Below are 13,892 nucleotides of genomic sequence, written 5' to 3' on the forward strand. Positions count from 1 at the left end.
TGGTTAATCGATTAACAGTAAATAAAATGTGTATTTTTTAATACAAAACATCAAATACGTTATGCACTTAGATGATACATGTTTAACACTTAGTTTATGCCTAGAATGCACATATACATGTATTTATGTAATGCATGAACATATTATGAATGACATATCTCATGGATGAAATGATTTAAAAGATATATGCATATGAGATATGTATTAGGTGCCCTAAGCCTTGACTCAACTTAAACTAGATTCTAGTCTAAGCCTAGTACCAATTAAAGACTTAAGCACGTTGATTTGTTGATGATTTTCAAGCTCTTATAGGCACAAGTTGTCCTCATCAAAACCATGATATATAAGGAGAGCTTTCCAAAGTGTTCCTCTTGACATGCACACTTTCAACAAGTAGATAGAGAGTTGAACTCTAGTGTATCCAATACTCGAAGGAGAACTCATACTTGAGAGGGAGATGTTGGGTATTCCAAGTTTGAATCAATAAGTCCCACATTGTGCAAAAGTGGATGAGTTAAAGAACATATAAGTAAATGGACCCATAAACCTAATGCCTTATGGTTTTGGGTCAATATTTGGTATCAAGCACACTTATATGTTTCTTTCACTTAGCCCATGGATGAATGTTATAGCCCATGGATGAAGATCTCCCAATACATCCAACAAAATATTTTGTATCTTTGAAAACATATTTTAGGTGATCAATCTAAAATAAGCATTAAGAGTAGATGGAATGAAACAATAGATAAAAATCACATAACTTACATTACAAATCAGAATCGATACAAGGAATAAGAAATGTTACACCATAGTCCAAACCCGTGAATGATTAGCCTTCCATCAAGGACGTTTTAGACTCCAAGTATTAATCCAAGAACATGCTCCAAGATCACACTTTTCCCAACTTCTTTTCCCTCCGAATTTCCTAAGGGAAAAGTAAATTATCTAAGCTACTTCTAAGTAAAATATGGACTGACTTCAGAGCAAATGGGATCAGATTATGAGACCAGATTAGGCTGAATGAGATAATTTGAAAAGAAGGGGAAAGGTCCATTATATAGGAATTCAACAACCCACTAAGCCCCTTCTTTGGCACGCTAGGCACCTACCATCCAACCAAGTTGTGGTTCTTGCCTCGTTTGGCCAAGCAGTTGGCCAGCTTGGGAATAGCTTAACCTACTCTTGCTCTTGTACAAGCTAGGCCCAACCTATTGTGGGCGAAGCTAAGCAGCTCCTACGCCTAGTCTATGCATCTAGCCTTGCATGCATGGTGAGACATCCTACTTGACTTGGATCATGGGTGATGTCACGACAGACTGACCTTCCTTGGGGTCTAGTTTAAGTTTGGTGGGAGTGTGAACAGACCCAACATAAGTTTCTTCATAAGAGGGTAAGCTTTTCTTCAAACTCAAGCAACTTTTCCCTTACACTTTAGCTTGGCGCCTAGCTTGGCCACGCCCAGAGGGTTTATGCATTTTTGCTCATTCTTTAGTTCTTTGTTGCTTGTTGGCTTGAGACTTGAGACTTGTCTTTATCTCACTCTTTTGATGATTGTAATCACTTTAGTCCATGAAATTCACTTAGGTCTGGACAAGAGGTATGGTTATATAGAGTGTACATTTTATTCAAAAATTGAGTTATAGGTTGAGTTTTAAGCATGATCAACCAAAATAACTGCCATAAAAGTGTTAGAAATTAGGTACATTTTGGCACTTATCATAAACCTCTCAAAAAATAGTTGTACTACGTTAAGTGCATCTGCAATATGCTTGCATGGGATGAAATGAGGTTCTAGCAGCACTTCAATAGGGGAAGGAAATAAGTAGCATGTGGAGGTTTGTTACAGTTGCTGCATCATTTGGCGTATGGTTTATAATATTAGCGACAATGGCAATTGAGTTGCTAGCTCATTGTTGGCAATGAAAATAACCCTTAAATTATGACTTCAATGACCCTTATTCAATTCGACATAAAATGAGAACTAAGAAGTGGTAGAATAGTTATTCTATCCTATCTTAGGGAAGACAAAGGAAGATGTAAAAATAACAGCCTTTAGTTAATAATGCATCAAAAAGTGGTTTGTTTGGCAATGTGGCCTTTTATAAATTGCCAAGGACAAGTACATTTCCACATTTGAGGCAACATATATCCCTACCAAGATGTTCTTTGTTGTTTGATTCCTGGATGATTGTTAACCGTAAACTACACCTAGTAAAACATAAATGGTTATTCTTAAAAAGAAACATGTGGACAATCTCATATCCTTCCATATCATGACGCTAAGCTTGGTAAAAAATGGATGAAAATAGATATGGACATGTACAGTAGAAAAAACATAAATGTTAACAACATTTCCTATTAATTATGCATGGGATAAGGTTGTTTTTTTGGGCTTTGCTCTTGTGCAAAACGCTTCAGTGGTGCTCATATGGTAGATATACAGAGAGACTGGCATGCTTTGTTGCATAACAATTTTCAATGGCTTCTAGGGTTTTCTTTTAATCTTGTGAGGATTTCTTATCCTCTTCTTGTAAAAATATCCCTTCTTCTAATAATGTTTCTCTTTTCAATATTAAAAGGGTAATATAGTTCCAAATAAATATGATAGTTATCATCAACATAAATATTTAGTAGATATCTATAAACATCCAATTTTGACCGGGGTAATTTGGTTTTAAAAAAAAATAGTAAATAATAATAATAAGTTGCTGAGTAAATATTAATAGGTGAAAAGATTAAAAGGGGGTGACCAGTTAGGCTTGTTGGAGCCCATTCAGATTAGGTTTTCCAAACTAACCGCCTTTATAAACCTTGTTTTAAGAAACAAGGGGGGATTCAGATTTAAAAAAATAAAAGTGGGAGGAGACAACCCTAATACCAAGGAAGGAATCCTAGTTTTTACAATGGAGAGACAAATTAAAAAAAAAAAAGTAGGAAGGAGGCACTCTTAAAAAGAAAAAAACATTTCATAAGAAGAGAATGGAGAAACTAAAACAAATGTATTATCTTCTTCATCTTCTTCATTTTCCATAAGCTCTAAAGAGGTACTTCTCTTCTCATTTCTTTTACTCTCTTTTCGTATTATAATGTGTGTATGTTGTCTAATAATTATGTTTGAAAACTAATTTCATTGTTGAACATCTTACATTGCTATTAACCCTAAACCCTAATTTAATTTTACCCCAACCCCAAATTGATTTCCCACAACCTAACCCCAAATTAACTTTAGTCTAACCCCCAAATCAATCTTAGCCTAAACCCCAAATCAATTTTAACCTAAACCTCAAATCAATTTTTACCTAAACCCCCTAAATTACTTTAAACCTAAACCCCAAATCAATTTCAAACCCTAACCCTGAATCCCCACTTTAATTTTATTTTTTTATTTACTTATCTATGTATTGTTTCTTTTTTTCTTTTTGGTTCCCTTTTTTATGTTTTTATTCCGTTTTTTTATTGTTTTTCTTGTTATTTTTTATTTAATAATGTATACATGTATAAAAAAATGCAATAAAAAAATATATATTAAAGGAATATGAGGTAATCCACTATAGGCATAGTGCCTTGTCGTGTTACCTTATGTTGTAAATTTATTTTCAAATAATTTTCTAAAGTAATATGAGGTAACCCACTATAGGCCTAATGTCTTGTCGCGTTACCTTATATTGTATTATCTAAAAAAAAAGTTAATTAAATCAATGAGGGGTAGTGCACTATGAGACTTGTGCCATGTCGCGTTACCTTCAATTGACATTTTCAAAAATAACTTAATTAAATCAATAAGAGGTAGTGCACTATACGACTTGTGTCGTGTCACATTACCTTAAATTGACATTTTTAAAGTTAACTTAATTAAATCAATGAGAGGTGATACACTATGGGACTTGTGCCCTGTCGTATTACCTTAAATTGACATTTTCATAATCAATAAGAGATAATGCACTATGGGAATCGTGCCTTGTCGCGTTACCTTCAATTGATATTTTCAAAAATAACTTAATTAAGTTAATAAGATGTAGTGCACTATGGGACTTGTGCCTATTACCTTAAATTGACATTTTTAAAATTAACTTAATTAAATCAATGAAAGGTAGTGCACTATGGGACTTGTGTCCTGTCGCGTTACCTTAAATTTACTTTTTCATAATTAAATCAATGAGACGTAGTGCACAATGGGACTTGTGCTCTGTCGCGCAACCTTAAGTTGACATTTTCATAATTAAATCGATGAGAGTGGTAGTGCACTATGGGACTTGTGCCCTGTCGCGTTACCTTAAATTTACTTTTTCATAATTAAATCAATGAGACGTAGTGCGCAATGGGACTTGTGCTCTGTCGCGCAACCTTAAGTTGACATTTTCATAATTAAATCGATGAGAGAGGTAGTGCACTATGAGACTTCTTCCCTGTCACATTACCTTAAATTGAAATTTTCTTAATTAAATCAATGAGAGGTAGTGCACTATGAGACTTGTGCCCTCTCGCGTTACCTTAAATTTACATTTTCATAATTAAATCAATGAGATGTATTGCACTATAGGACTCGTGCCCTATCGCGTTATCTTATCCTATTTCAAAAAAATAAATAAATAAAAGAATAATGATTAAACAAATATTTTCTAAAGAACTACGTAGCCTTTATTTATCTATTGCAGCTAGAGATACGTATGAGCAGTTATTTCCCTGTCACACACAAAAAAATAAAAATAAATGTTTTGTCTTTCCTTATTTTGTTTAATAAATGTGATGGTAAAATTAATATTTTGAATAAATATCCACAAAACTAATCTAGGTACCGTTGTTATAACGGGGTATGAGGTGCCTAATACCTTCCTCACCCGTAACCGACTTCCAAACTCAATTTCTATTTTTGAGCAAATCAACCATATTTTCAAAAATTGGTTTTTCATGTTTTCCCTCTAAAAAATATCGATGGCGACTCCATTGCATTTAGTTGCATATTTCTCGTCACGCCCATGAAAGTGAGGTAGCGATAGCATGGCGACTCTGCTGGGGATAGCTGAGAGTCATACCTTTAAGATTAATTTTGTGGATATTTAATTCATTATTTTAATTTTATCGTTTCATTTTATTTTTTTTTGTGGTCGTTTTTATTTTTACTTAGTTGTAAACAATCATTGTATATATAGCTGGTGTTTTGTCATTATGTACAAGTTTTGGGATTACTGTTGGGTTTTTATGCATTATTGTGTTGAGGTTAGTACATTCCCTCACACACTTCACTATTCATGCATTGTTACTTCGGCCGTCTACCGGGCCTATTTACCTATTGATAAGGATGCATTAGCTTATCGTCATTGGGCCTTCGTGCACATTTCGATATTGCACTGATGTATCATTCAGATTGTTACTGGGTATTATGGATATGACCCCATGGTGTCTCGTACATCTTTGTGTCATATTTGTGATATCCAGGTTGTCAGAGGAATTCTGGTACCACCAAATTCTACATGTACGGATATTAGAACTTCGCCCTAGGGTATGGCCTCTTAGACCGAACAGACCTTGTAAGATCAAACACCTTTGTATAGGACAAATGAGTATATATTTTTTATTGTTATTTATTATTCGGCATAAAGTTGGAAAAACTTTCATCCCGCAATCATAATGACTCACCGTCACATGAGCCTGAGTGAATTAAGGTATCATTACACTTTGATATCCTTATGCCATGATGGAATGCTCACAAAAAAAAAATTTCATAATTTCATCCACATGCATATCATGCGTCCATGAAAATAAAATCATAATATCATCTATATAAATGTAAAAAAAATCATAGCATTCACGTGCATATTATGCACTAAATAAAAGCAAAAAACAAAAAAAAAAAAACATTATAACATCCATGTGCATGTCATGCTTTAAAAAGAAAATCATTTCATAGTAGCATCTATAACCATATCATGTGTAAAAAATAACAAAAATGTGTTATTTGCATTCATGCACCAAATCATTCATTTTTATGCATGTCGCGTCCTAAAAAAAATTGAAAGAAAAAGAAAAGAAAATAGAGGATTCACGCGACATTCATGTCACCGCAACATTCATTATATCACTTATGTGAAGCGCATTCATAGTCATACATTCATTACTTACACTTATGTGAAAGGACTAAACATTATCATAGGTTTTTTAGATCTTTTATTGAACGATGTCTCATTCTATATATCACAAGACCATAAATTATTAAAAGAACAGATGCAATCATATTGTGGGGTCTGTGTGCTTTCTCTACGATTGTCGTCAACCACTACACGATCTAGATGGGTTATAACCCTAGAAAACGGTTGTGGGATGGTCAACATGTTATATGGAAAGTTCTTTGTTCGATAATGGAAATAGTTTCAATAATTCAAAAATAAATTTTTTAAACCAAACTCCTTGCGAGTCACAAATTTAAAATTGGAATCATTGCGCGACCTTGGGAAAACAACTCTAATCAAAGTCATTTCCAACACTAGAGCTCGAACAACGATGAAGGCTAAAAATTCATAGAATGAAGGAATCTAGGTGTCAACATAGTTGACGGGACGATGAGAAAGGTTCTGCCATTGATCCTTATTTCCAACTCTCCATCAGTGCCTTGGAGAAAGAAACTATTCATAAATCATGTCATCCTTCCTGACAAAGACAAGGATCCGAGCCAATGATTGACATAGTTGCATAGTAATTATTTGATTATGTTGTAATTCATACGCTTTGTATTTTCTTTGGACGTATATTTATGTTACTTGATACAATATCTTAGTGAATTTGCATGACTATCTAATGATTCTTCTTCGTTCATCCATTTTTATCATCTTCATTCTCACATACTTATCTTTCTTCCATACCATTGTGAACATCCATATTTATGTCCTATTTCTTTCCACATTGTTACACAAATCAACACATGTATCACAATTTTGTAGAGATTTTGTCCAGGTATAGGGTACTTGAACATTTATCAATTGATTCTTTTGCGGTACCTGATAATCATCCCATTGAGTTTGGTGATGGAAAAGATGGTCGAGGAGTAAAGGAAGAGATAATGAAATAATGGCAGTCAGATTTCATAGAAATGTCTCGACATACAGAATGAGTGGTTAATGTTGTATTGAAACCCAAAAAAGGAGAGAGACTGAGAATGTGGGTGGACTACCGAAATTTGAACAAAGCCAGTATGAAAGATGATTTTCTCATCCTCATGTTGATGTTTTCATCAATGGTGCGGTCATGAGTCATAAGTTATCCCTAATGGAAGAATATGTGGGGCATCATAGACAACAATGGTGTACGAGATGGAAGTTGTTTCACCCATAGAAGCAGAGATTCCCTTGTTAAGAGTCTTGATAGAAATAGAGCAAGAAGAGTCGATATATGTTAACCTCAAGTATAAGCAATTGCTCATGATTGAAGAGAAAAGGTTGGGAGCCATTTGCCATCATGGTCAATTATACCAAGGTAGAATGACGAGACCTTTTGATAAGAAGGTTAGTCCTAGAGAATTCGAAGTTGGGGACTTAGTGCTTAAAGAGATCCTCCAAAATCAAGAAGATGCTCGTGGAAAATAGACCTCAAGTCTTGAAGGTCCCTAGATTGCCAAGAAAGCATTCTCAAGGGTGACTATGATCCTGCAAGACATAGATGAGAACGTTTTACTCAGACCTGTAAACACAGATGCGGTAAAGAGATTCTATGCCTAAAAAAATAAAAAAAGAAAGAAAGAAAAAAGAGCCTGTTAGTTTGAAAACCCGAAAGGGCTGCCTAAGCAAAAATTAGGGTAAGAATAAAAGCCTGTTAGGTGGAAAACCCGAAAGGGCATCCTAAGCAGAAATTAAGGCAAATAAAAAAGGCATTTTCTCTCGCAAGTTTACCATACCAAGGGCAAATCAAGATCCTCCATGCGCTTGTACACGCAGTAGAAGCCATAAAAGTTGCGGGCAATATCGGGAGGAAATGGGAGTTCTCAGAAGAGTCATGTGAGCCTAGTGTTATGGGCTAGTTACTTGGTCGTCATAGAAGATTGATGGATAGATTAGCAATTACTTTATACTGGGCAAAATTTTATAACTTGTTCTAGTCTTACAAGACATGGATGAAAATGTTTTACCCAAACCTATGAATACTGACGCAATCAAGAGTGTCTATGCCTAAAAATAGAAACTTGAAATAAAAGAAAAACCCGTTAGGTTGTAAACCAGAATGGTCAGCCTAAGCAAAAATTAGTGTATGAATGAGGAACTCATTAGGTTGAAAACCCAAAAGGGCAACCTAAGCAAAAGTTAGGGTAAGAATGAAAAAGCTCGTTAGGTTGAAAATCCAAAAGGGCAACCGAAGAAAAAGTTAGGGCAATGAAAAGGCGACTATCTTGAAAGTCTACCACCATAGGGGTAAGCCATAATCCTCCATGTGTCTGCACATCAAGTTTGAATTGAAGAAGTTTCTGGCATTATGGGATGAAATATGAAGTTCTTAGGAGTACCAAACAAGGCTAGCACGATGGTCCAGTTATCTGGCCATCTCGGGAGGTCAATTGATAAACGAGCAAATACCTTATACTAGGGCAAAAAATTTGAAAATTTTATTACTTGTAATACCTATCGTAACACATATATCCTTAGACATTCCTATTAAAACTCTTTGAATATCAATAGAAGAAAATTTATTCATCTCCTTACTATACATTATGTGCATATTCACTTAGATAAGTCTCAAGTTATATAAATATGATGTTCGAACTACATAATCAGGTAACTCTTATGATATTGTCTTTCACTATTATTGAGGCGAACAAAACGCATTGGAACTAAGTCTCAAGGTGCATATCGATGAGGAACAGATGATGTATTTTTTCGTAAAGAAAGAAGGCATATCCTAATGGATTCCAAGAATGAAAAGAAAAAAAAAATAGAGAGGGAATATGGTCTATATTGACTTGATAAGTTGTTGTCTACCGGGGAAGCGTTATGGTTTCAAATCAATCAAACTTCATAATGATAATCAAGTCATTCACGTATGTGTAACCCATCATGCATGTATCATTACAAATATCTTCGTACTAATCATGCATCATTAGCATCTACATTATCATATGCATTCACAGCCGAAGTTTTGACTTAAAATATCCTTCTAAGTTTTAATCCAGGGTCCCTTGTTGTTTGTGTGTTCCCGTGATCCCTTTTGCACCTCGACCCCTCAGCAGTCGCGTGATTGTGCTTTGACCCCTCAATGGTCTCTTCATCCTTTTTGCACCCCGACCCCTCAGCGGTCGCATGATTGTGCTTTGACCCTCGGTGGTCTCTTTTATCCTTTTGTACCCCGACCCCTCAACGGTCACGTGATCGTGCCTTGACCTTTCAGTGGTCTCTTTTATCCTTTTGCATCCCGACCCTCAGCGGTCGCGTGATTGTGCTACGACCCCTCAGTGGTCTCTTTTATCCTTTTGCACCCCGACCCCTCAGCGGTCGCGTGATTGTGCTTCGACCCCTCGGTGGTCTCTTTTATCATTTTGCACCCGACCCCTCAGCGGTCGTGTGATCGTGCTTCGACCCCTCAGTGGTCTCTTTTATCATTTTTCACCCTGACCCCTCAGAGGTCGCGTAATCGTGCTTCGACCCCTCAGTGGTCTCTTTTATCCTTTTGTACCCCGACCCCTCAACGGTCGCGTGATTGTGCTTCGACCCCTCAGTGGTCTCTTTTATCCTTTTGCATCCCTACCCCTCAATGGTCGCATGATTGTGCTTTGACCCCTCAGTGGTCTCTTCTATCATTTTGCACCCCGACCCCTCAGTGGTCTATTTTATCATTTTGCACCCCGTTCCCTTAGTGGTGGAGTGATTGTGATTCGACCCTTTAGTGGTCTCTTTTATCCTTTTGCATCCCAACCCTTCAACGATCGTGTGATTATGTTGCGATACCTCAGTGGTCTCGTCAACCTTTTGCACCCCGACCCCTCAACGGTCGTGTGATTGTGCTTTGACCCCTTAGTGGACTCTTTCGGTCAACGTTTAGACTCGTGAGATCTTTACCCACTAACCTCGAGCTCATGTTGTGTGCTTGAGCTTAAGGATTTTTCCTCCGTGTGTTATTCCCTAGTCAAAATTTGGTCTTTTTTATCTTTACTTCCTTCTCACCATGATAACTTTAGCAACATTCGTCGCTCCTGTTATCTAATGAAAATCAAGTAAAGAGGGGCAACTGTAAACACCCACTTTTGACCGGGATAATTTGGTTTTTAAAAAAATAATAATAAAAATAACAAGTTGTTGAGTAAATAGTACTATGTGAAAAGATTAAAAGGGAGTGACCAGTTGGGCTTGCTAGAGCCCATTCAGATTAGGTTTTCTAACCTAACCCCCTTTATAAACCTTGTTTTAGAAACAAGGGGGATTCAAATTTTAAAAAATAAAAGAGGGAGGAGGCAACCCTAATACCAAGGAGGGAATCCTAGTTTTTATAATGGAGAGGCAGATTAAAAAAAAGAGTAGGAAGGAGGCACTCTTAAAAATAAAAAAACATTTGATAAGAATAGAATGGAGAAACTAAAACAAAAATATTATCTTCTTCATCTTCTTCATTTTCCATAAGCTCTAAAGATGTACTTCTCTTCTCATTTGTTTTACTCTCTTTTCGTTATTATAATGTGTGTATGTTATCTAATAATAATTGTGTTTGAAAACTAATTTCATTGTTGAACATCTTACATTGTTGTTAACCCTAAACCCTAATTTAATTTTACCTCAACCCCAAATTGATTTCCCACAACCTAACCCCAAATTAATTTTAGTCTAACCCCCAAATCAATCTTACCCTAAACCTCAAATCAATTTTTACCTAAACCCCCCAAATTACTTTATACTTAAACCCCAAATCAATTTCAAACCCTAACCCTAAATCCTCACTTTCATTTTCTTTTTTTATTTACTTATCTATGTATTGTTTCCTTTTTTCTTTTTGGTTCTGTTTTTTTTATATTTTTATGTTTTTATTTTTTTATTCTGTTTTTTTATTATTTTTGTTGTTATTTGTTTATTTAATAATGTATACATGTATAAAAAATGCAATAAAAATATATATATTTGAAAGGAATATGAGGTAATCCACTATAGGCTTAGTGCCTTGTCACGTTACCTTATGTTGTAAATTTATTTTCAAATAATGTTCAAAAGTGATATGAGGTAACCCACTATAGGCCTAGTGTCTTGTCGCGTTACCTTATATTATAATATCTCAAAAAAAAAGTTAATTAAATCAATGAGGGGTAGGGCACTATGGGACTTGTACCCTGTCACGTTACCTTCAATTGACATTTTTTAAATTAACTTAATTAACTCAATGAGAGTTAGTACACATGGAACTTGTGCCTTGTCGTATCACCTTAAATTGACATTTTATAATCAAATCAATGAGAGATAATATACTATGGGACTTGTACCCTGTCGCGTTACCTTCAATTGACATTTTCAAAAAATAATTTAATTAAATCAATAAGAGGTAATGCACTATGAGACTTGTGCTTTGTCGCGTTACCTTAAATTGACGTTTTTAAAGTTAACTTAATTAAATCAATGAGAGGTAGTGCATTGTGTGACTTGTGCGACTTGTGCCTTGTTGAATTACCTTAAATTGACATTTTCATAATTAAATCACTGATATGTAGTGTACTATGGGACTTGTGCTCTGTCGTGTTACCTTAAATTGACATTTTCATAATTAAATCGATGAGAGGTAATGCACTATGGGACTTGTGCCCTCTCGCGTTACCTTAAATTTACATTTTTATAATTAAATCAATGAGATGTATTGACTATGGGACTCGTGCACTGTCGCATTACCTTAAATTTACATTTTTATAATTAAATCAATGAGATGTATTGCACTATGGGACTCATGCACTGTCGCGTTATCTTATCATATTTCAAAAAAAATATAAATAAATTAAAGAATAACAATTAAACAAATATTTTCTAAAGAACTACGTAGTCTTGATTTCTCTATTACAACTAGAGATATGTATGATCAGTTATTTCTCTGTCAGGCACAAAAAAATAAAAAAAATGTTTTGTCTTTCCTTATTTTGGTTAATAAATGTGATGGTAAAATTAATGTTTGAATAAATATCCACAAAACTAATCTAGGTATCGTTTTTATAACGGGCGGTATGAGGTGCCTAATACATTCCTCATCCATAACCGACTTCCGAACTCAATTTCTATTTTTGAGGAAATCAACCATATTCTCAAAATTTGGTTTTTCATGTTTTCCCTCTAAAAAACATCGATAGCGACTCTATTGCATTTAGTTGCATATTTCTCGTCGCGTCCATGAAAGTGAAGCAGCGACAATATCATATACTATATATTAGGGATGGCAAAATGGGCTTGGCCCGACGGGCCAGCCCGTTTGGATAGGTGTTTTTAGCGGGTCGGGCTGGGGGTTTTAGCCAAAAAGCCCGTATTCAACCCGTTTTGGAAGCCCATTTTTTAGACGGGTCATGGAGGGCAGGGTCGGGCTGGCCCGATGGGCCAACATTAAGATTAAAATTCATTTGTCTATCATGTTGCTCATTGCAATTAAGATTAAACTTTTACAATTTCAACTTATGTTTGGATGCTTAAACATATAATTCTTCTTTCTCTTTGTAAAATGAACATTTAATATTTTATTATGTACTTATCTATTATCTTCACTCTTATTCAATTATTGTAATTGTTATCAGATAAAGGTGGAGTTTCAGTGACAATTAGGAGTGTTTGAATCAAATTTAAACATTTAATTAATTGAAATGGAAAATTGGAAACTGAAGCAGAACTACTGATTTTGATTCCTTTTGGAAAATTAATTGAATTTATATTTTTAATGTAGTCAAATTATTGTGATTGATTTATAATATAATAGTTTTAATTCTTATACACTTTTTAAAACTTAGGAGTTATAAGCTCTATTGTGAATTAGGAGTCTAAAAGTTTAAGACTGATGATTTATTGTTTAGAATTTACAAGTTTTGTACTAATGTAATACGTTATTATGAGATTGTGTCTTTTTTTTGTTTTAAAAGACATTTATGAATTATTTGAATTATTGATTTTTGTCTAAAAGCTTTAATGTGTGTTTTGAAAAAAAAACAAAACGGCTCAGCTCGCCAGCCCGGCAAAATATGGGTTGGGCTGACATTTTAAGCCTTTTAATAATAAGGGTCGGGTCGGGCCAGTCCATATTCTGACGGGCCAAAAGCAAGCTAGGTCGGGCCAGGCCGGACTGGCCCATATTGCCACCCCTACTATATATCCAAGTATGTCTAGACCAAACATGGAGGGTTTCCCATTTACCTACTAAGATTTTAAAATAAAAACCTAACATTACATTAAATAAAAAAAGTTGGGTCCAACAGTCAAGCATTTATGTTTTCTCCCTTATTTATTAAATATCCAAACAGAATGCTAAGCCATTGTTAAAGCAAACTTAATAGGCTGGTCAGCAAGTTCAAGCGTGTCTCTCGTCGGTTCTATTTATATAAAAAAAATCAGAATGGGATAACAACTTGTTAGATGCCTCTCATTTCTATGCCTTAAAAGAATTTTATGACTATTTTATGGCTCTCTTTAATGGTATTTTATGTCACTTTTATGGCTTTGTTTTCAAGCATCCAATGCTTCATATCCAAGATACCAAGACTTTGCTTGCCTATAAAAGGACACATATAGAGAGCTTCAAAATCATCTTCACAACACACAACATCTCTTTCATTTACACATATATTGTGATTGCATTCTTGGTGAGAATTCTTGTTCCATTTGAGAGAGTATTTGTGAGAAAAAATATTGTCATTTGTCCTCATCATTATAAGAGGATTTCTTGTACTCTTCTTTTTTACATAGTGGAATTTT

This window comes from Lupinus angustifolius, chromosome LG18, assembly GCF_001865875.1.
Source record: "Lupinus angustifolius cultivar Tanjil chromosome LG18, LupAngTanjil_v1.0, whole genome shotgun sequence".
Lineage (NCBI taxonomy): Eukaryota > Viridiplantae > Streptophyta > Magnoliopsida > Fabales > Fabaceae > Lupinus > Lupinus angustifolius.